Below are 21,444 nucleotides of genomic sequence, written 5' to 3' on the forward strand. Positions count from 1 at the left end.
ACAGCCAAAGGCGATGTCGCGAGACTTCCCCCTCCCTAGCCCCTCTACACACACACACACACACACCCCACCGTAACTAGAAGGCGGGGGGCCAACTGGGCAAGTGGTCAATTAGAGCAGCCTTAGCTGGCGGGAGCAAACGCTCCGGCAAAGTGAAAATGGGCTGTACCAATTACAGCGGAAGTTATTGCGCCTGCGCAGGGGCAGGGATTGACGCATGCCCAGAACGGCTCCTGAAGTGAGACCCAGTTCTCCGTGTTTTACCAGTTTCCTTCTAGAGGCGCGGGGCGGGGAAGGAGTGGGCGGAGGAACCAGAACTGAAACCCGGGAAAGGGTTGGGCAGGCCTGGTTGAGAAAAGAGGGGCGTGCCCTAAGGCTGGGTCATCCCTCTAGAGCCCGAACTGCCAATTTGGCGTCCTCGGGAGTCCTCTAACCCTATCCTCCTTCCTCTCTCCCGGTCACGGAGTATTCTTTGCAAAGTCTCAGCTGTCCTTTCATCCTGCTGGCGATTCGCGTTTTTTTATTGAGAGCTCGCTGGCTGCTCGGAGCTGGGTTTGTTGCTGGGAGCCACAGCCCTCCTGTTTCTCACATCAACATCTAAGTTTCTCTTTCGTTTTGGCGCTACGTGAGCTTTCCAAATCGCATACTATTAACAGTTTCCGTTCCTGTTTTATTTTCCTTACTGGGAAAATGCAATGAATTTATTCATTCATTGAAGCGTGTGTTGTTCTGAGTTTCCCGTGGTACTGAGGAAAGGTACATGTGCTCTGTCCTCAAGTGGGTATGGGCCTGGGATGGCTATGGCGGAGGAAAAAAACGATGGCAGTTGAGCAGAGTAAATTCTATAACGAAAATAAGTGCAGAGAGGAGTAGCAGGTGCTGGGAAAGGACTGTCATGAAACATGCCAAAGAGAAGATTCTTCTTAAAGATTTTATTTATTTGACACACAGAGAGATCGTAAGTAGGGAGAGAGGCAGGCGGGGGTGGGGCGGGGGTGGGGAGCAAGCAGGATCTCCGCTGAGCAGAGAGCCCGAGGTTGCCGGGCTCCATCCCAGGACCCTGAGATCATGACCTGAGCCAAAGGCAGAGGCTTTAACCCACTGAGCCACCCAGGCGCCCTCAAAGAGAAAATTCTTGAGGGTAGTCTAACAGGCAGAGGATTTACTTCATGGAATCAGTCAGGGGAATGTTGGGAAACAAACCACCCGATTATTGTAACAAAATTTAATACAAAGAAATGATAATTAGGTAACTGAAAATGCAAGAAGAGAACTCAGTATGTGGCAGAGATAGCGCCCGTGCTCTAGTGGCCTAGCAGCTACTATGCCTGGAGCTAGGGGGACCAAGGGAAGAGGTTGAGATTATTAAAATTTAGAGAACTAGAAGAGGAGCTGTGTGGAGCTGAAAGTCAGACCTCTGAGAAGGGAACCGGTGTTGGTGTCTCTGATGGATCAGGGCTCAAGATGCTGTGTCTCTAAGTGTGGGAAAAACAGCAAACTGGATCCAGCTGCTGCTATGGGAAGGAACTTGCACTGTCCTGAGAGCTGCAATCTCCCTCTGACCTGGGAATGAGAGACATTAGAGGGGAGCTGAACTTGACCCACATCCACCAGCAGAGCAGCTCCCTGTGGAGAACCACTCATTTTAGAAGCTGGATGTGGTCAGAAAGGAGGCCTTCCACTCCTGTCACCTAACCCACTGTCGTGTTAGCAGGCACCGTCGTGTTAAAACACTGGTTTAAAAAAAAAAAAATGTTTTGAGTTCAGGGTTTCATATAAAACAGAGCTGCCTCAGCCCACTCCCAGAGCCATGAGTGAGAAATGTGCATATGTAGTATGGCCTTGAGACTTTCACTTATTAGATGGCAAAAATAGACAAATAACAGCAGCTCTGTTCCACAGAGTGAGCTGGAGTTTGTCTTCTGTCTTCATTCTCCACCATCTCTAGAGTACTGTCCTACCATATTTGGTCCAAAATGGTTCAGTACCACAATACATTCCAGTTATCAGGAAGGGGAAAATGTACCCATTTCCTTTAAGGGTACAACCCAGAAGTTGTTGACATCATTTATGTCTGCAACCTGTTAGCCAGAACCTATTCACATTAATGTATTTACCTGCAAGGGAGACTGAGAAATGTGTTCTTATTTTCAGTAGTCTCATACTTAACTAAAAATTCCCTGACTTCAGAAAAATGGGGGAGGGGGAGGTGTTGGGAGGTGGAGGTGGGAAACGAGCAGCTTGATAAAATAATCAAAGCTCAGAATTTGATTTATGGTTATTTTTTATCCTCTTTCCCAGTTGAGTTCTGCAAGGGCCTTAAAGTCAAAGAAGTGATTATAATCCTCTTTTCTGTTCCTTACACTTCCAGGTCGCCCTCCCCATTTTCCTAACCACAGTTTCTTCTCTAAGGATGAAGAGGGTGGGAATGGAGGTAGATAATTTCCTGCTTTACGGGTTACAGTCAGAAGATTTTTTTTTGTCCTCTCTGGACACAGCAGATGCATAAAGTTGGCTCCTTCTCTGCTGGTTGCTTTTGGAGGTTCTTCTTAGGCACCCAGTGAAGATTTGATAGCACATCCTAGGACACATAAGATGCTCTTTCCTCTATCTGGCCTCTCTCTCCATCCCACTCTCTTTTACTTTCTGATGTTGCTAAAAGTCCTCTCTTGGTTGTCCATATCTTCTGTGTGACTGGCATCCAAATGCTGACACTCCATGAAGTGAGTGTGATTCTTCAACCTCCTGGTGTAGTTCTTTGATACGGACTGCCCTTGTGGAATACCCACAGCTTCTTACTGCCAGGATCCCCTCACCCATTGGCAGGGTCTTTGGCAGGGCACAAGCAAGAGGCTCAAGCTCTTTTGCTTTCTGTGACCATCACTCGATCCATAGGAAACACACGTATCTTTGCCATGCTGAGTAAGATAGGCTGACCTTTCATTGCTGCTTCAGCAAGCTTCCTGTCTTCAAAATTCTTCTAGCAAAAGACAGGCAGCAGTGTCTATGCTGAGTCTGCTCTCCAAACTCCAAGGGTATGTGGCCAGCTCTCCCTAAAATTCTCTGTCTTTAGGGACGCTTGGGTGGCTCAGTTGATTAAGAGTCTTCCTTTGGCTCAGGTCATGATCCCAGGGTCCTGGGATGGAGTCCCACATGGGGCTCCCTGCTCATAAGGGAGTCTGCCTCTACCTCTTCCTTTGCCTGCTGTTCTTCCTGCTTATGCTCTCTCTCTCTGACAAGTAAATAAATAAATAAAATCTTTAAAAAAAAAAAAAAAGTTAAAATTCTGTCTCCCCTAAAATTCTCAGGTAGCCACAGTTCAGTCAAGCCGTTGGAGTGTCATACATCTTTAAGACATGCCGAACTCAGCTCTCACTTGGCTTTGCCTTCTCAGTGGAAGAGAAAATCTACAATAATCCCTGGGTGATAATAACTAATCAAAATCTCCCTTTTAGTCTTCTCTTATTTCAGCTGGAGGAAGTATTTTGGTTATAGTTCTAGACCCAGTTTTGCTGCCTCTTGGTGAGTCTTTAGGGAAGGGCCTAAAGCTCTCTTTGGAATGTGAGAGAATGTGTTTTCTTCTGATGCATCAGATCCATCTATGTATGGTTTCAGATATTTTTGGCCTCATTTGTGTCAATAATCTGTTGCCACATCACAAACCATTCCAAAACATAATAGTCTAAACTAATAACCATTTTATTTGTTCATTATACAGTGGGTCAGTAATTTAAGGATTTTTTAAAAAGATTTTATCTTTTTGAGTCAGCTCAACTGACTGAGCCACCCAGGCATCCCAATTTAAGGATTTTTTATTTTTTTATTTAGTTTTTTTGGGTAATCTCTATACCCGACGTGGACCTTGAATTTACAACCCAGAGATCAAGAGTCACACACTCTACAGGCTGAGTCAGCCAGGTACCCCAGTAGGTCAGCAATTTAGATGGCCTCAGCTGGGCTGCTCTTCTTCTGATCTCACCCAGGGTTACTCATGGTGACAAGAATAGTGGCTCTTCATGGGACTAAAAAGGCCCTCTCTCACCAAGTCATCCCAACTCCACATGGTATGGTCTAAAAGCCAAAAAGTTGTGCTTACTTTGTAGCACATAAACCAAGACCTAAAATGTTAGCTGGACCTTTAATGGGCCCATTTCATTAAGCTTTCTGCTTCTGAGTGAGGAAGCATTAACACCACCACTGGTTCTCATGGTCACGTGCAACTCCTTTGCAGTAACACAATCTATTGGTTTTAGGCAACACTGTATGGGATACCATGTCAATGGATGACCATTTTGTAAACTCTTGAATGGTAGTTCTGCTGGGGGACCTGTGAATAGGAAAGGCAAACTCATAACTAGAGTATGAATCAGTCCTGGAAAGAATGAATTGCTGCCCCACAGTCACACCCACCCCATGTGGAAGAGATCCAAAGTAATCATTTTGCTTGAGTGACTGGCTGGTCTCCTTTGAGAAATGGTGCCATACTGCGATTCAGTGTGGGTTTCTGCAGGTGGGGGGTTGGGCCGGTAGCAGCTAATTAAGCCTTAGCAAGAGGGAACCCATGTTGGACCTGAAGAGTGAGCCTGGCTTCCATTGACAGGATCCCTTCTTATGGAGCAAGCCTACAAGGAACCTTGTTGGTGATGGACTACTTGGCCTGCCGGTAATCTGGATTTGGGGGTGCCTGCTGTTTATAGGCATTTTCTGGGACCTTGAAGCTGATGGGATGTTGCAGTCCTCTTGTGAGAGAATGAGGTCCCATGAGAGGCTAGGCTGGAGTGCAACTGATCCCTCTGGGAGAAAGGCAGTTCTCTGGTTCTAGTTAGCTTTTTGCCTGCAAACCAGAATCATAATTTCTTGGAATCACTTTCAGACAAGTGTGCTCTTTGTACTAAAATACTCTCTTTAAATTATGTTAATGTTCACTTTAGACCCCTTGATTGATTTTTACCTTGTGATTTGGTGATTTTCAGTGGGAAAGAGGTTCCTTACAACCTAAATTGTTCCTTCTGTTCTACCTCATTATTTTGCTTCCCTCCTAACCTTCAATTTAGCCCTTGTCCCTATACTGGCCAGTACCCTAAGTAATGAGCATGTCAAAGTGCCTTCTGAGCTTGCTGAAAGATGTAAAGGCAGCCAGTTCTAATTGTGCTTATCCTAACCACCAAGAACAATAAGATTTAGCCCTCTGATACCAAGATCTCTAAAGAAGAAAAATAAAAGTATGAATTAAGTGCAAAGGACAAAGGAGATAAAGACGCCCACTGCTCAGCACCAGCACCCTTTCACCACCACCACCAACCCCCGCCCCACTTCCAGGGCAGAGCACACTCACTGTCTCATGTTTCAGCATTCTCTGAGTTGGAAGTTGTGATATGGTGATGGATATTGGGATAGTGCTCTTTCTGGAACATGACTCATCTATACTCACCAGCACTCTTTTTAGAACAAGCCAGAGAAATAGGATTGGTCTCGGGCCATCACCTGAACTGGAAGGATATAGTACACTAATCTCAGCAACTCCAGCTGCTGACCAGAATCAACCCTTTCACATCCCTCCCTTTCCTTGCTAGCCCACATTCCTAACCACCAATGCCCCCATCCAGTGGTCACCTCCCCACTGGTTCATCCCTACCAAGGCTGCTGTCATCTCAGGAGTGGAAACCTATCTCTCTTAATAGAGCATAATCAAAATTGGTTCAAAATCTTTTTCTTGGTTAAAGTCAAAGGTTGATTAAGAATTGGAATAAAAGGGTGCCTGGGTGGCTCAGTTGGTTGAGCAACTGCCTTCCGCTCAGGTCATGATCCTGGAGTCTCAGGATCGAGTCCCACATCGGGCTCCCTGCTCGGCAGGGAGTCTGCTTCTCCTGCTGACCTCTCTACTCTCATGCGCTCTCTCTCAAATAAATAAATAAAATCTTTAAAAAAATTGGAATAAAAACATTTAGGGTTCCAGTTTTCTTGACTAGTACAAAGTTATCTCTAATCCCTTTTCCCCCAAAAAAGTACATTTCAACTAGAAAACATTCTCAGTATCTACTTCTAAATAAACTCACGGCAACTCTTATTGTATCTTTCCTTAATGCTACATAAGCTCAGCAATGCTCTGAGGGACTCCTAATGCACAGGAGGCCACTTGCCCACCTTCCTCAGCTCTCAAGTTGAGAGAATCATAAATAGAGTAACTTTAAAAAATCTCTTCTCTAGGGATTCCTGGCTGGCTCAGTCAGTACAGTATGCTTTTTCATCTCAGGGATTGTAAATTCAAGCCCTGTGTTAGGCAGAGAGGTTAGTTTAAAAAAAAAAAAAAGTTTAGGGGTACCTGTGTGGCTCAGTCGGTTCATTGTCTGCCTTCGACTCAAGTCATGACCTTGTCATCTCAGGAGTGGAGTCCTAGGATCAAATCCCACATCAGGCTCCCTGCTCACTGGGGAGCCTGCTTCTTCTCCCTCTGCCTGACACCGCCCCCACCTCCTGGCTCATGCTCTCTCTCTGTCAAATAAATGAATAAATAAAATATTTTTTTAAAGTTTAAAATAAGTACAGGGGCACCTGGGTGGTTCAGTGGGTTGAAGCCTCTGCCTTTGGCTCAGATCATGATCCCAGGGTCCTGGGATCAAGCCTCACATCGGGCTCTCTGCTAGGTGGGGAGCCTGCTTCCCCCTTTCTTTCTTTGCCAGCTGCTCTGCCTACTTGTGATCTCTGTCTGTCAAATAAATAAATAAAAGTTTTTTAAAAAGTTTAAAATAAGTACATACATAAATAAAATTCTCTTCTGTAATGAACCAGCTATGTAGATTTGCACAAATACAGTGGGTGGGTAACAGTGCTTGGGGAAGAGAGGAGATATAAACACCATTTTTGGCTAGGCAGGTAGAGGAGAATGAGTGGGTAGGAGAATTAGGAGAAGTTCTTATGGAGTGACCTTACTGAGATTACAGCATTGGTAGAGGGCATTTGTCTCTGTGGTCATCCACTGAGATCCCCTGTTCAGAGCATTGCACCCATCCCCAAGTGACTGGAGCTATTGATTTCTGACAGGTGACATCTGTGTAACTCACTGGGAATTGCCTTTGCTTCAAGGATCTGCCTCACAAAGATTATGCACTTTCCTAGCGGGTGACCCACAGCCAATGACTGACTGAAGAGGAAATACAAAGACTTGGCAACCTTTCATTAATTCGGGAAACTCTGAAGGACCATTCTAGCTTCAGAGCTCCTTGTGACATAGGCTGAAGTCTTGGTTGCATTGTCATCATGGGTCAGTGTTTCCTTCTGCCCCATTTTGTTTTCCTTCCTTACTGGTGTATTTCCCAAGAGAATTTCTCAATAAACCTCCTGTACTCAGTTATTCACCTCAAAATCTCTTTCCAGAGAAGCCCACCTAAGCCCTCTGTATAGAAAATGAATGTATATCCCACTGAGTTGTTTTATTGCCTGGCACTTACCAACCCTGCTAGTAATCATCCCAGATTTCCCTTGGTGAGGGAGGGAAGAGACTACCCCCCTTTTTTAGTTTATGTGCCTCTGATGAAGTTCGTCTACCATCAGCTCTAAGGGGGATCACATTACTCAGTTTTGGCTAATCAGAGCCGCATAATCCTTAAGTCTCAGTAATTGGTTCAGGGGTGGGCATGTGACTCAGGCAGAAAAATTCAGATGCAATAAGACTTTTGTGAGACATCCAGGGAAAACATTCTCACTTTTTCTAGAGGATGCAAGATCTGGAGTTACAGTAGCCATCTCGTGACTACAGAGGGAACTTGTCTAAAGAATGGTAACAACCCAGGGCACCTGGGTGGCTCAGTCATTAAGTGTCTGCCTTCAGCTCAGATCATCACCCCAGGGTCCTGGGATAGAGCCCCGCATTGGGCTCCCTGCTTCTCCCGTTCCAGCTCCCTTCCTTGTGTGCTCTCTCTTTCTGTCAGTCAAATAAATAAATAAATTCTTTAAAAAAAAAAAAAAAGAATGGTAACAACCCAAACAAAAGGAAATGAGAGATGAAGAGTGCACATGAGAGAAAAGGAAACTAGGTTTGGGGATATCATTTGAATTCCTGTATCATACAGTACTTAAAGCCAGCACAGGGGGCCTGGGTGGCTCACTCGGCTGAGCATCTGACTCTTCATATTGACTTAGTTCATGATCTCAGAGTCCTGGCATTGGGTTCTATGCTCAGATTGGAGTCTGCATGAGATTCTCTCTCTCTGTCTACCTCTGCCATCCCCCTGCTCATGCTCACTTGCTCTCTAAATAAATAAATAAATAAATAAATAAAATCTTTAAAATAATTTAAAAATTTTTTTTAAAAAAGCCCTGTCTCCTATACCATCAGTTACATAAACTAATACCTTTTGTTTTCTGCATAAGCCTGTTTAAGGTAAATTTTCTATTGCTTGCAAACAAAAGATTCTAAACTGACATACCATAAGTGAATGAGTATAAGAAATGAATAGTTGGGGGGTACCTGGGTGGCTCAGTGGGTTAAAGCCTCTGCCTTTGGCTCAGGTCACGATCCCAGGGTCCTGGGATCAAGCCCTGCATCAGGCTCTCTGCTCAGTGGGGAGCCTGCTTCCCTTCCTCTCTCTCTGCCTACTTGTGATCTCTGTCTGTCAAATAAATAAATAAAATCTTAAAAAAAAGGAAATGAATAGTTGGAACACTCAAGACTATGATTGAGATGGGGAAGGCAAGTTAACCAAAAATATTTATATTCTGTGTTGATAAAATGAATCCTATATTTTCTTAGAACTTTCAGGTTTCAACATATAACCTCTTGAGACCTAAGGGCTCCAGAAGCATCTGTTAAATTAAATATAATTCTACAAAAGGAAACAGACCTGGAGTACCAAGGTGGCACAGTGAGTTTGGACAAAGACAAGATTTAAACTCCTCCTCACCAAATGTTAATGATTTATGGATTAATACAGTTTACAAAATATGGTAACTGAGAATCTTCTTTGTTCTTCCGAGGACAAGGCCAACCCCACAAGACAGCTAAACAATGGCTTCTGGATGGTCTTGAGGACTTTCTGAACCACAGAATTCCCTCTTCATAATAAACATGTGTAGGGAAGGAATAATTTTATTCTACTCATCAAGCTTCTTCTAGCTGGCCCAAGAATTAAATTGACATAACAGAGTAATAGGGGGAAAATGAACTTTAATTACATGTCCGTGGAGGACCAATAATAAAATTGAGACCTCAAAAGAATGACCAAGGCAGAGAGTTTTCATACCTTTTTTTAAAGGTTTTGTTTATTTAAGTACTTGCTATACCTGACGTGGGACTCGATCTCAGAACCCAGAGATGAAGAATCACACAATCACCCAACTGAGCCAGCCAGACACCCCAGTTTTTATGCTTTTTAAACAAAGAACCAATCAATTTGGGAGAAAGTGACCAGACAAAGAAAACATATGTTTGGGAGTTTCAGTTAATAAGGAATCTTCAACAGGTTTTGGGCTGGGTAGAAAATTAGTGGAAGTAACCGAGTTTCTTTAGACAGGCTTCCTGGCTCTGAATTCCCTGTCTCTGATGATAAGGGTGTTGCTTTGTCTCCTGGTACTGGAAGGGCATCTGTCACATCAGAGATTTACTTTCTGCCGTCTGGCAACAAAGGCCAGGGTACGCTGGCTGTTTCTCAAGTAACTTTATTTCTATTTATTTCTTTATTTTTTAAGATTTTATTTATTTATTTGACAGAGAGAAAAACAGCAAGAGAGGGAATGCAAGAAGGGGGAGTGGGAGAGGGAGTGGGAGAGTGCTCCCGCTAAGCAGGGAGCCCCAAGACACAGGGCTTGATCCCAGGAACCTGGGTCCGTGCTGAAGACAGAGGTTTAACGACTGAGCTACCCAGGAGCCCCTCAAGTAACTTTAATTCATAGATTTAAAAAAATTGTTTTAAGTGGGGTGCCTGGGTGGCTCAGTGGGTTAAGCCGCTGCCTTCGGCTCGGGTCATGATCTCAGGGTCCTGGGATCGAGTCCCGCGTCGGGCTCTCTGCTCAGCAGGGAGCCTGCTTCCCTCTCTCTCTCTCTGCCTGCCTCTCCGCCTACTTGTGGTCTCTCTCTGTCAAATCAATAAATAAAATCTTTAAAAAAATTGTTTTAAGTAATCTGTACACCCAACGTGGGGCTTGAACTCTGGACCCCAAGATCAAGAGTCACATGCTCTATTGACTGAGCCAGAGAGGCGCCATTTAAGTAACTTTAATTCAAAATAATCAATATGCCAGGGGCGCCTGGGTAGCTCAGTGGGTTAAATCCTCAGCCTTCAGGTCAGGTCATGATCCCAGGATCCTGGGATGGCTCCCCATATCAGGCTCTCTATAGAGCGGGGAGCCTGCTTCTCCCTCTCTCTCTGTCTGCCTCTATGCCTACTTGTGATCTCTGTCTAATAAATAAATAAAATCTAAAAAAAAATCAATATGCCAAAATGGCACATTTTGGGGCAGACGGCCTTTGGTATCACAGATGGACTAGTACCAAGAAATATTTGACAGATGGAAATTGAAGTTAAGAGAATTGCCCAAGGTAATAAGTAACTGGACCAGTCAATATGGGACTTTGAACCTCTCTTCCCAAATGTAATAACCTATCTGCCAGAAACAGCAAGTATCATTTACTCATGTCTTAGGAATTCATTCATTGTTTGACATACATTTATTGAGTCAGATTCTGATGGTACAGAGACGAATAAGACAAAGTCCTTGGCTTCAAGGTATTTCTAGTCTATTTGAGAAAAATGTCACATAAACAAATAAGCATAATAGAATGATGCAAATGAACTTATAGTTCATACCTTTGATGTTCTAGAAGCTGTGATCTAGAGGAAGTGTTTGGCATAGTGGCGACCAGGAAAAGTTGCAAGAAGGAGACGATTGTCTGGGAAGAGTGTCCCCAAAGAGGTCATGTGTAAAACTCATAATGAAAATGAGTAAATATATGTTCAGTTATTATAAATGAAATCATAAATATACAAATTAAAGTTTATCGTTATTTCAATTTTACCAGGGTGAAATTATGTATTGTTATGTATTGTTTTAAAATTATGTATTGTTTAAAAACTTCTTTTCATATCCAAAAAGGTTGTTTGTTTCTTCTCAAGTCTCCTCCCAATCAGCGAGTAGTAATGTCACAAGAATTCTTTTTAAACTTCTCATTCTGTAATTTTCTGACCGACCATCACGAGTCTAGAGGTGTGGGAGGGACTATCTGGGAGATGATAAATCAGGGTGCGCGGGAGTAGATCCTTGTTATATTGTGATTTATAATAAGAGATACATATTTGGTCTGTATTCCCATTCCTGGCATAAAGAGCCTAAAATCCTTGGAATTCCCAAGCCTTAAGAGCTATGAAAGTGCCTTTTGTTATTCATAACAAGCTCCTTTCAACCACACCTGAGTTTGTGTCAACTAGGTAACTTTTGGAAAACCCCTAAGGATAGGAGCTGGTTGCCTAGGGAACCAACCTTGTAATTAAAGGGCTGGCACTTTCAGCCCCATCCCCAAACCTCTGGGGAGGGGAAAGGGGCTGGAGGTTGAAATAATCACCAATGGCCAATGATTTAATCAATCGTGCCTTTTTAATGAACCCTCCATAAAAACCCCAAAGGAGAGGACTTAGAGAGCCTCTGGGTTGGTGAACATGTGGGGGTGCCACAAGGGGGTGAATTGCAGAGAGGCCATACAAGCTCTGTGCTTCTTCCCCATACCATGCCCTACACATATGGCTGTTCCCTCCTGCTGTTCCTGAGTTACAGCCTTTTATAATAATCTGGTGATCCAGTAAGTAAACTGTTTTCCTAAATTCTGTGAGTTGCTTTAGCAAATTAATTGAATCTGAGAAGGGGGTGATGAGAGCCTCTCATCTCAAGCTGATTGGTCAGAAGCACAGATAGCTAACTGGGTCTGTGACTGGTGTCTCCAGTGTAGAAGGGGTAGTCCTGTGGGAACGAGCCCAGAACCTGTGGAATCTGCTGCTATTTCCAGGAAGATAGTGTCATTGATTAGAACTTAATCATATGATTACATCTAATTCCACATGCCCAGGAAACAGGTTAGATAGAATGTATTGTGTCCGACAGCTGGTAGGCTCCACCACAGTAGTGTATATAAAATCTTTTTGTAGATTTTGCTTAGTTATTATAATAAACATTTTCAATATTTCTTCATAGCCTTCATTATTGTAGATTTTATTATTGTTCAAAAATATTTGCTGCCCGGGATGCATGGAAGCCTCAGTCGGTTAAGCATTCGCCTTTGGCTCAGGTCATAGTCTCAGGGTCCTGGGATCGAGTTCCTCACTGGGCTCCTTGCTTGGTGGAGAGTCTGCTTCTCCCTCTGCCTGCCGCTCCCTTTCCTTGTGCTCTCTCTCTCTCACTCTTGCTCTCTCTGACAAATAAATAAACAAAAGCTTTCAAAAAAAAATTGCTGCCCCTTTTCTGGGGAACTCTTTGTGCAGAGCTACTTCCTGGTGGGCCTCCCTGTAACAGCAGTTTTCTGCATCCCTGAGAGAAGCTTGGTCATATGACTTGCTTTGGCCAGTGGAATCTGAGCAGAAATGACAAAACCCACATCTGACCTTAAGTTTTAAGAGCCATTACATTAACCTGTCTTGCTTTTTTTCTACTGCCTTGACCCCAACACGAGCTGATCTTTCCAACTGGGATCTGGGATGAAACAGAGCTACAGTGAACTGAGTGACAAATCTGAGATAAATCAGAGATTTGGGGATCATCTGTTACTGGGGGATAATCAAGCAAAAGCTGACTGATGCAATGATTATAATGGCTGCATAATTCTCTACTGGGTTATAGATTCTAATTTTTTAGTCCATTTTCCTAATCTTGAACATTTAGATGGTTTCCAATGTTCTGCCATTATAAATCATGCTACAATGGGCATCTTTGTGCACAGTTTTGTTATTGTTTATAATAAATTCTTTCTTTAGGCTACATTTTCAAGGATAGAAACCTGGGCCAGCATGTACGATCATCAAGATTCCTCTTATTCTGGGAAGCCTGGGTGGCTAAGTTGGTGCTGCTCTGGGTTCAGGTCAAGATCCTGGAGTCCTGGGATAGAGTCCCACATCAGGCTCCTTGCTCAGTGGGGAGCCTGCTTCTCCCTCTGCCTCCTGCTCCTCCTGCTTATGTTCTCTTTCCCTCTCTCTCTCTGACAAATAAAGAAAATCTTTTTAAAAAAGAGGAAATTGACTTTATAATAATGGAGAAGCTGAAAAGTTTATGGTGAATTAACTCAAAGATTGGCAATAGTAGAAAGATGCCACCACCAGTAGGGATGGAGGGACACTTGGATGAGGTAGTGTTACCAAAGCTCAGGGGTGCTTGGGTGTCTCAGTCAGTTAAGCGTCTGCTTTGGCTCAGGTCAGGATCCCAGGGTCCTGGGATCAAGCCCTACATGGGGCTCCTGCTCAGTGGGGAGTCTGCTTCTCTCTCATACTCTCCCTGTGCCCATTCATGCTCTCTCTCGCTCCCTCTCACTCTCAAATAAATTTAAAAAATCTTAAAAAAAGATTACCAAAGCTCAGAAACCAGGGCCATCTGAAGAGAACTAGAATCACAGCTAGGTAGGCATGGTCAGAACTGTCCATTATTATTATTTTTGGCAGGAAGCCTGCTTCTCCCTCTGCCTGTCCATTTTACATTTCATATTGCTTGAAGCTACGGAAGTTATCATTCCGACACAAAAGTGAAAAATACCCCATTCTAGTTTCTAGAACTAGATTATGATACATAATTGCCTATGAATAAGTTAATAAGTTTGGCTATATATAACAGATAAGTAAAATCTCTTCTGTAAAAGACTAGGCTAGTATGGTGCTTTCTAGTGTCAGGAAACCAGATTCCTTCTATCTTGTTCTGCCATCTATAGAATGCTGCACAGTCTCCTGATCCCAGAGGGCTCTCTACCACCTTCATACTCCAGCTAATGGGAAGTGGGAGAGGGGAAGTCTCGCGCCTTCCCTTTAAGGGCACCACCTGAAAGTTACCTACCGCATGCCCTCTCACATCCCATTGGCTAGAAGTTTTCATGACCACATCTAATTACAAGGAAGGCTGTAAGTGAAGTGTTTATTTTAGGGAGCTACACACTCAGCTCAAAATTCTATTATGATACAAGGGGAAAGTAAATTTGGGGGGAAACTCTTGGCCCCTGTCGTTCTGATTTTCTGGACACACAAACATCTCTGTGTACACTTCTTCCCACACACAAGAGCACACGCATTGCTAAGGGAGAGAACTCCCCCGTACAATCCATTGCTATCCAAGGGGAGCAGATTATGCCATCCTAAAAGAGGCCTCTTTGTCACTGATCATCTTGAGAGCTAGTTATTTTTAAGAAACTGCAGATTACTGGAGAAGCTCTGAAACCCAGTAGAGGTTACTCTTTTGTAAGGGACATTTATCTTTCAGGGCAGTTGGGCGGCTCAGTGGGTTAAGCGGCTGCTTTTGGCTCAGGTCAGGATCTCAAGGTCCTGGGATTGAACCCTGAGTCTGGCTCCCTGCTTGGGGGAGAGTCTGCTTCTCCCACTCCCACTGTACCGGCACCACTCCCTCCAGCTCGTGCTCTCTCTCTCAAATAAAGAAAATCTTTTTTAAAAAGGAGAGAGAGACATTTACCTTTATAAGGGAAATCTCTGTAGGCATAGATCCTTCTGTCCCAGAAAGAGGAGGATGACTAAAACCAGAAACTTGTGGGTGCCTGGGTGGCTCAGATGGTTAACCGTTTCCTTTGGTTCAGGTCATAATCCCTGGGTCCTGATATCAAGCCCCGTTTTGGGCTTCCTGCTCTACGAACCTCTCCCTCTGCCCCTCTCATCACCTCTCCCTCTGCTTGTTCTCTCCCTCAAATAAATAAAGAAAAAAATCTTCAGGAAAATAAAATAAATCCAGAAACCCTTAGCAGTGGTGAAGGGGAAGACTTCAATCTGCCTAATTACCTTACCTGCATTTACTGTGCTTTTTCCAGTCTCCTCCCATTAAATGGCATCCCCCTCTCCCCCAATGTCTTTCTTTTATTTTTGTCTGAAGGTATTTAAGCACGTGGTTTGGGCCATTTCAGGGAGTTACTCAGTCTTCCTGGGTCTCTCCCATGTGTACAGGAAGTACATGTTATTAAACTTATGTTTGCTTTCCTCCCGTTAATCTCTCTCTTATTACCGTGGGGGTCTCAGCCAAGAACTGAGACGAGTAGAGAGAAAATGATTTTTCCTTCCCCACACTTGCATACGTTTCAAAATTCAGGATCTCTGAGGGATGTGTGATCCCCTGTGTGAGGTTCAAATTGTATCTTCTTGTGATCCTGCAATATGTAAGAAATAAGACAAGTGATGTGTGCCATCCACAGCATCACGGTAGAGCAGGTGCAGGGTGACAGTAGAAAAGGTGCTACTGGAAAGACCAACGTGACAACACTTGGCTGCTGGCCTTTCCTGGTGATTATTGGATGGAGACCAACTGGCTTGGAAATGCAAAAGCTCCTTGCCCGAGCACTGGGTCACCTTCCTCAGTTAGCTCCTCTGATAGCCCTTAGCTCTGCTCCTTTCAAGAAAACCCTCGGCCGTGTCCTCTCTGACCCTCCAGAAGCTTCATTTCCATTGATTGCTTATGGCCACATTCGCAGTGGGCCTCTCTTGGGGATGGGTTCGCTTTCACCATCCATTCTTTGCTGAGCAGTTTGGGGGCCTTGAAACTGCCTGAGGTGGAGGGGAACAGAATTTGCCACCCCCAAACATGCTTCTGTAGCATAAGGATTATTTGGGGCTGGGTATTTTCAAAATACTGCAGACCCGGAAAAAGCTCGGAACACCAAGTAGAAGTTACACTTTTGTGAGAGACCTTTACACGCCTTAGGGGAATCTGGATTTCCAAGGGTGGCTCCCTCCTTGTTCCTGGAAGAGGTGGTTGACTCTGTATCTCTACAAACTGTCATCCCGGGAGAAAGCTGGGATTTAAGTATGCATAACGGCTACACCCTTGTTTACCGAGCCTGGTCTGATAGCCTCCCAGAACAGACTCCCCACCCCCAACATATTTTGTCTTTTGCAGAAGCTGGTATTTAAAGTGATGGCTGCAGCCATTCCGGAGAGTTACTCACTTTTCCTGGGTCTCTGCCATGTATACAGGAGGTATGTATGTCATTAAACTTGTTTGTCTCTCCTATTAATCTGGGTTTTATTATAGGGGGAGGGGGATCTCAGCCAAGAACCTCAAAGGATAAAGGGAAAATTATTTTTCCTTTCCTGTGCAGGAGCTCATCATCACAGGCATTTGCAAACCAGCCTTTTGGTTTCTTTGGCTTTCAGATTCTCTCTAACATTTAATAGACTTCTGGTCTGTGTGCTGCTTGTCAATTACATATAGAAGAAACCATCCCAAGGGGTCAGTCTCAGGGCAGTAAGAATCTGTCTTGGCCCTGAACTCCTCTGGAGGAAGGAGGCAGAAAGCCGCAGGGCCTAGGGGTTGAAGGGCTCACAGGCTTCGGGAACTTGACTGAGATAGTGCAATTGCCTAAGACTGTCCCGTTCCCAGCACCCCTGCGTGCCCTCCTGCCGCTGCCCTAGTTCCGCAGAAGCTGGGCAGCTCGTGGGGGCGATTTGCTCCCTGGCGTCTGACTAGTTCTGGCTGGGGTCCATCCCTCTATAGGATGTCGCTAGAAGCAGCAAAATGCAGCAGACAGTGTTCAACATTATAAATGTTTCTTTTTTATCCCAGTGCTATTCTTCCACGGCCTGTGAGCTGCTTTCCAAGATCTTGCTGACCTTTGTTAATGCTGTGCCTAGCTGAAATTTCTACTTCCTTAGAAGAAAGAGAAAATGGATGTTGGGACAACTAGCACTGGCTGCCACAAATGCCTATTGATTCAGACAGGTTCTTAATTCCACTCCATAACGTGAGTCAGCAACTTGTACGAGATGTGGGGCTAGCGAAATAGAAATCTGGCTCCCTCAGATAGTCAGAGTGTGTAGTGTCCTAGGGCTCACCAGGAGAAAGGAAACCCAGACAGCCCCAGCCCTCCCCGCCCCCAAAAGTTGCAGCTAAACTTTTGCTAGTTTTGATATATTGGATATAAGTGCTCAAAGATGATGTTTTAACTAGCAATAAGGCTGATTTCCTGGACTCTGTCAAAAACTTGACTTTGAAAATCTGGTAAAACAGCTACACAGTGACTTTAGAAACTCAAGTTGAGAAAACCCGTGTACTGTTAGAATTTTTCAGTAGGGTTGTTAGGTTAAGTTAACTTCTGCAATTCTTTTATTCTCTTTTAGATACATTGAACATGGATCTGTAACTTGTAATATAGTCTAAATACTTCATGATGTTTCCTCCCTTCTTGCAATGTAAAATAAACTTTTATAGAGAATGAAAAATGAATGATTGTCACAAAGAAATTTTTCTTCCTCCTCCCAGCATGTTCATTTTCTCTATATGTCATTTTCTCAATGTTCATTTCATGTAATAAATGTACTCCAGATACCTTCATCTCTAGCACTATAGATGGCTTCATTAGTTTGCACTGTCAAAATACAAATTAAATACCAATTTTATTTGAGAATGGATTTGACGACGATTTTTTTATTTTTTTATTTTTTTTTTAAAGATTTTATTTATTTATTTGACAGAGAGAGATCACAAGCAGATGGAGAGGCAGGCAGAGAGGGAGATAGAGGGAAGCAGGCTCCCTGCTGAGCAGAGAGCCCGATGCGGGACTCGATCCCAGGATCCTGAGATCATGACCTGAGCCGAAGGCAGCGGCTTAATCCACTGAGCCACCCAGGCGCCCTTGACGACCATTTTAAACAGAAGTTCTGGAACAAGGTCAAGAGACTTTGAGAAGTTTATATCATTATAGTTATTTATATTGGCATGAAATGTAAGGGACTTTGATGTATTTTGTTCATTGCTGTGTGGCTGATAGCTAGACCAGTACTTGGTGGACACTCAATAAATATTGGGTTAATAAATTAATGGATTTTTCTTTTTCATCATCCTAAAATACATTGGAAAATACTTAACCAAAGTCGTTGGAATAGAGTTGGGTCTTTTCCGTTCCTTACAGGGAGAGGGCATGGTGGGGCTATATAATTCGACTATTGAAATTGATGAAAGCATTCAGACTGCGTGAGAAGATACTTAACCTCAATTTGATGTCTCTAAATATTCATATCAGGAGAGAGGAGGAGGGGCACAAATCGTGTCCCATAGGAACACGATTATGTGATACACTGTCTCAGATGTGCGTCTCTGGTGGGAGATAATGGCTGAGAAGACACCCAAATGATTGGCAACATAATATTGGAATAAATATTTTCAAGTGTTCTCCAGATAGTCTTCTGGTCTCACAACAAATTTGAGAGCGTCTCATTTTACAAATGTAGAAATTGAGTTTCCAAGATAGAACCTGTCCAAAGTCCCACAGCCGATGATTGGAAGAGCCTAGACTTCAAGGTCACATTGGATAAAAAGTCCGGCTTTTGTTCTATTGGCATTCAGCTGCTCTGCTATCCTTCGTCTGTCCTTCACCCCCTTCTGCAGCATATCTCCCTTTTTGTTACCGACTCCCTTTGTTACTAATGCTGTAATGTCATGAGCCCTGAGTTAATAAAGGCTTCTTTTCTCTTCTAGTGTCTAAAACAATGCATAATATTTGCTGGGTCTTCAAGGAGGAGATAAAGATGACTGGAACCAAAGTCCCAGAATTCTTCACAAGCAACTTGCCATATTGCAGATTTCTGGGAGAGCTACTTTAGTAGGAATTCTACTTTGGACTGAAGATTTGTGCCCTCCCTCCGTTTATATGTTGAAGCCCTAATGGGATGGTATTTGGAGAGGCCTTTGAGAGGAGGTTGGATTAGACAAAGTCCTGAGAGTAAGCCCCTCATGATGGGTTTTGTGGCTTTATAAGGGCAAGAAGAGAGATCTCTCTTGATTTCTGTGCCCTTGCCCTGAGGAAGGGCCATGGGAGGACCTAGAATTTGGCCATCTGCAATCCAACCAGTGCCTCTCACCAGGAGCTGAGTTGGCTGGCACCTTGATCTTGGACTTCCCACCAAAAACATGAGCAAATAAATTTTTGCTGTTTAAGTCACCCAGCCCATCCCATTTTTTTTTTTTTTTTAATAGCAGCCCAAGAAGACTAATATACACTCTGTATTTCTTTGGCCCCCAAACCTCTGTGTGGAGATCTTGGCTTAGGTGAGGCAAATTATATCACTAATGTTGAATGAGCACTGTTTTTGCCTAGACTAGAAACTGGCCTCAAGGCTCTTTCCCATGCGTTCTTAAACAATTTTTTTAAAAAGATTGATTTATTTTATTTATTTGGAAAAGAGAGAGAGCATAAGCAGGGAGAATGGGAGAGGGAGAAACAGGCCCCCCCACTCAGCGGGGACCCCAACGCCAGGCTCCATACCATGACTCTGGGGTCATGACCTGAGTGGAAAGCAGCTGCTTAACCAACTGAGCCACCCAGGTGCCCCTCCCCCTGCCCCCGCAGGTGTTCTTTCTCCTGAGCCTGAATCTAGTTTCTGTTCAGGCTTCTAATGTGACGGAAGTGGGGATGTGGAGCTTCTTTCTAGCTGAAAGGGCCACGAGAATACGAAGGGATGTGGCCCATTTGTCATTACCAGTTACCGAAAGAGGCCAAGAATAAGAATCTCAAAAAAGAGCATCTATGTCCAGAGAATCTCTATACATGGCTTATATAGTCTTTTAACTTCCCAGCTAATCCTAGAAACAGGTCTTTGAATTCAGACTTTTCTTCTTTTGTGATACAGGTTTTTAGTGCAATAAATTTCCCTCTAAGCACTGCTTTAGGTGTACCTTGCAAATTCTAATATGTCATGTTTCATTTTCATACAGTTAAAAATACTTCTTAATTTTTCTAGATTCCTTCTTTGTCCAGGAATTAAAGTTCTGTCATTTGGGAATTTTCCGGAGATCTTTCTGTTTGATTTCTAATTCCGTTGTGATCCTGTAATACACTTTGCCTAGTTGGAATCCTTTTTAATTTATTGAGACTTGCATTATGGCCTACACTATGATTTATATTGCTAGATATTCTACGTATATTTGAAAAGATTGCATATTCTGTTCTTGGTGGATGGAATATTTCATAGATGTTAATTGGGTCATGTGAACTGATAAGTGCTTACCTCTCCATATACTTGCTGGTTTCAGTGTACTTGTTCTGTTAGTTACTGAGAGGGGAATATTTAAGTATCTGACTGATTACGGTACTCTACTTTTCAGTTCTATCAGTTTTGCTCATTTTTTTAAAAAGATTTATTCATTTATTTATTTTAGAGAGAGAGCAGGAGCACATGGAGAGGCAGAGACAGAGAGAATCTCAAGCAGACCCCTGCTGAGCGCAGAGCCAGAGTCAGGGCTCCATCCCAGGACCCTGAGATCATGACCTGAGACGGAATCAAGAATTGGACAGACGCTTAACCGACTGAGCCATGCAGGTATCCCTGCTTGAGGTATTTTAAAGTTGTGTTAATAAGTTCATAAACATTTATGATTTATACATTATTGATGAATGGACTGCTTTATCATTAGGAAATGACCCTCTTTATCCCTGGTTTTATGTTTTGCTCTGAAATCTAGTTTGATATTAACGAAACCACTCCAGCTTTATTTTGATTAGTATTGGCACAGTATATAGTTCCCCATGCTTTCACTTTTAGCCTGTATGCATTTTTTTAAAAGACTTAACTTATTTTAGGGATGCCTGGGTGGGCCAGTGGGTTACATCCTCTGCTTTCGGCTCAGGTTGTGATTCCCAGTGTCTTGGGATCGAGCCCCATGTCGGGCTCTCTGCTTGACGGGGAGCCTGCTTCCCCTTCTCTCTCTCTACCTGCCTCTCTGCGTACTTGTGATCTCTGTGTGTCAAATAAATAAATAAATAAATCTAAAAAAAAAAAAGGCTTACTTATTTTAGAGAGAGGGTGGGACAGAGGGAGAGGAAGAGGTAGAAGTTCTATACAGATTTATTTTGTATATTAAACTTAATAAAATTAGTGTGTGAGTGTGTTGACACATGTATGTATTTCATAAATAAAGGTATGTTTCTATATTGGAGATTGTGATAGAAAATCTTAGTACTAATGGTGTAGACAATCAAAAAAAGCCCACGAGAACAGAAATAGAACTGGAGGGAGCAACAGGGCCTAGACATCACACAACTCGAGTTGACCAGCTCCCCTTGGATCATGTATGTGAATGGTGCACCCCACAATGGTGTTACGCTATGGCTTTTGCTAGAGAAGGATTAGAGTCCCATGTGGAAAAGGCTGAGAGGCATCTCTTCCCAGGTGGACACAAGGAGAAGTGAACTGTTCTAATACACATCATTGCCCAGGTATGTGAGGAAAAATACTTCTACCTCTGTTCCTTCTGCGTTCTTGACTGAGGAGCCAC

General features: G+C 43.5%; 1 long non-coding RNA gene across 1 annotated transcript in view; it reads left to right on the forward strand.

Annotated features, from left to right (window-relative positions):
- LOC131820895 (uncharacterized) overlaps positions 1-21,444 on the forward strand; it is a 75,525-nt gene that overhangs the window by 162 nt on the left and 53,919 nt on the right. The window contains exons 2-3 of the long non-coding RNA XR_009349822.1: positions 16,072-16,151; positions 20,329-20,489. This is a non-coding gene — a long non-coding RNA (uncharacterized LOC131820895). The remainder of the gene's footprint in view (positions 1-16,071; positions 16,152-20,328; positions 20,490-21,444) is intronic.

The sequence above is a fragment of the Mustela lutreola genome, chromosome X (genome assembly GCF_030435805.1).
Source record: "Mustela lutreola isolate mMusLut2 chromosome X, mMusLut2.pri, whole genome shotgun sequence".
NCBI classification, from domain to species: Eukaryota; Metazoa; Chordata; class Mammalia; order Carnivora; family Mustelidae; genus Mustela; species Mustela lutreola.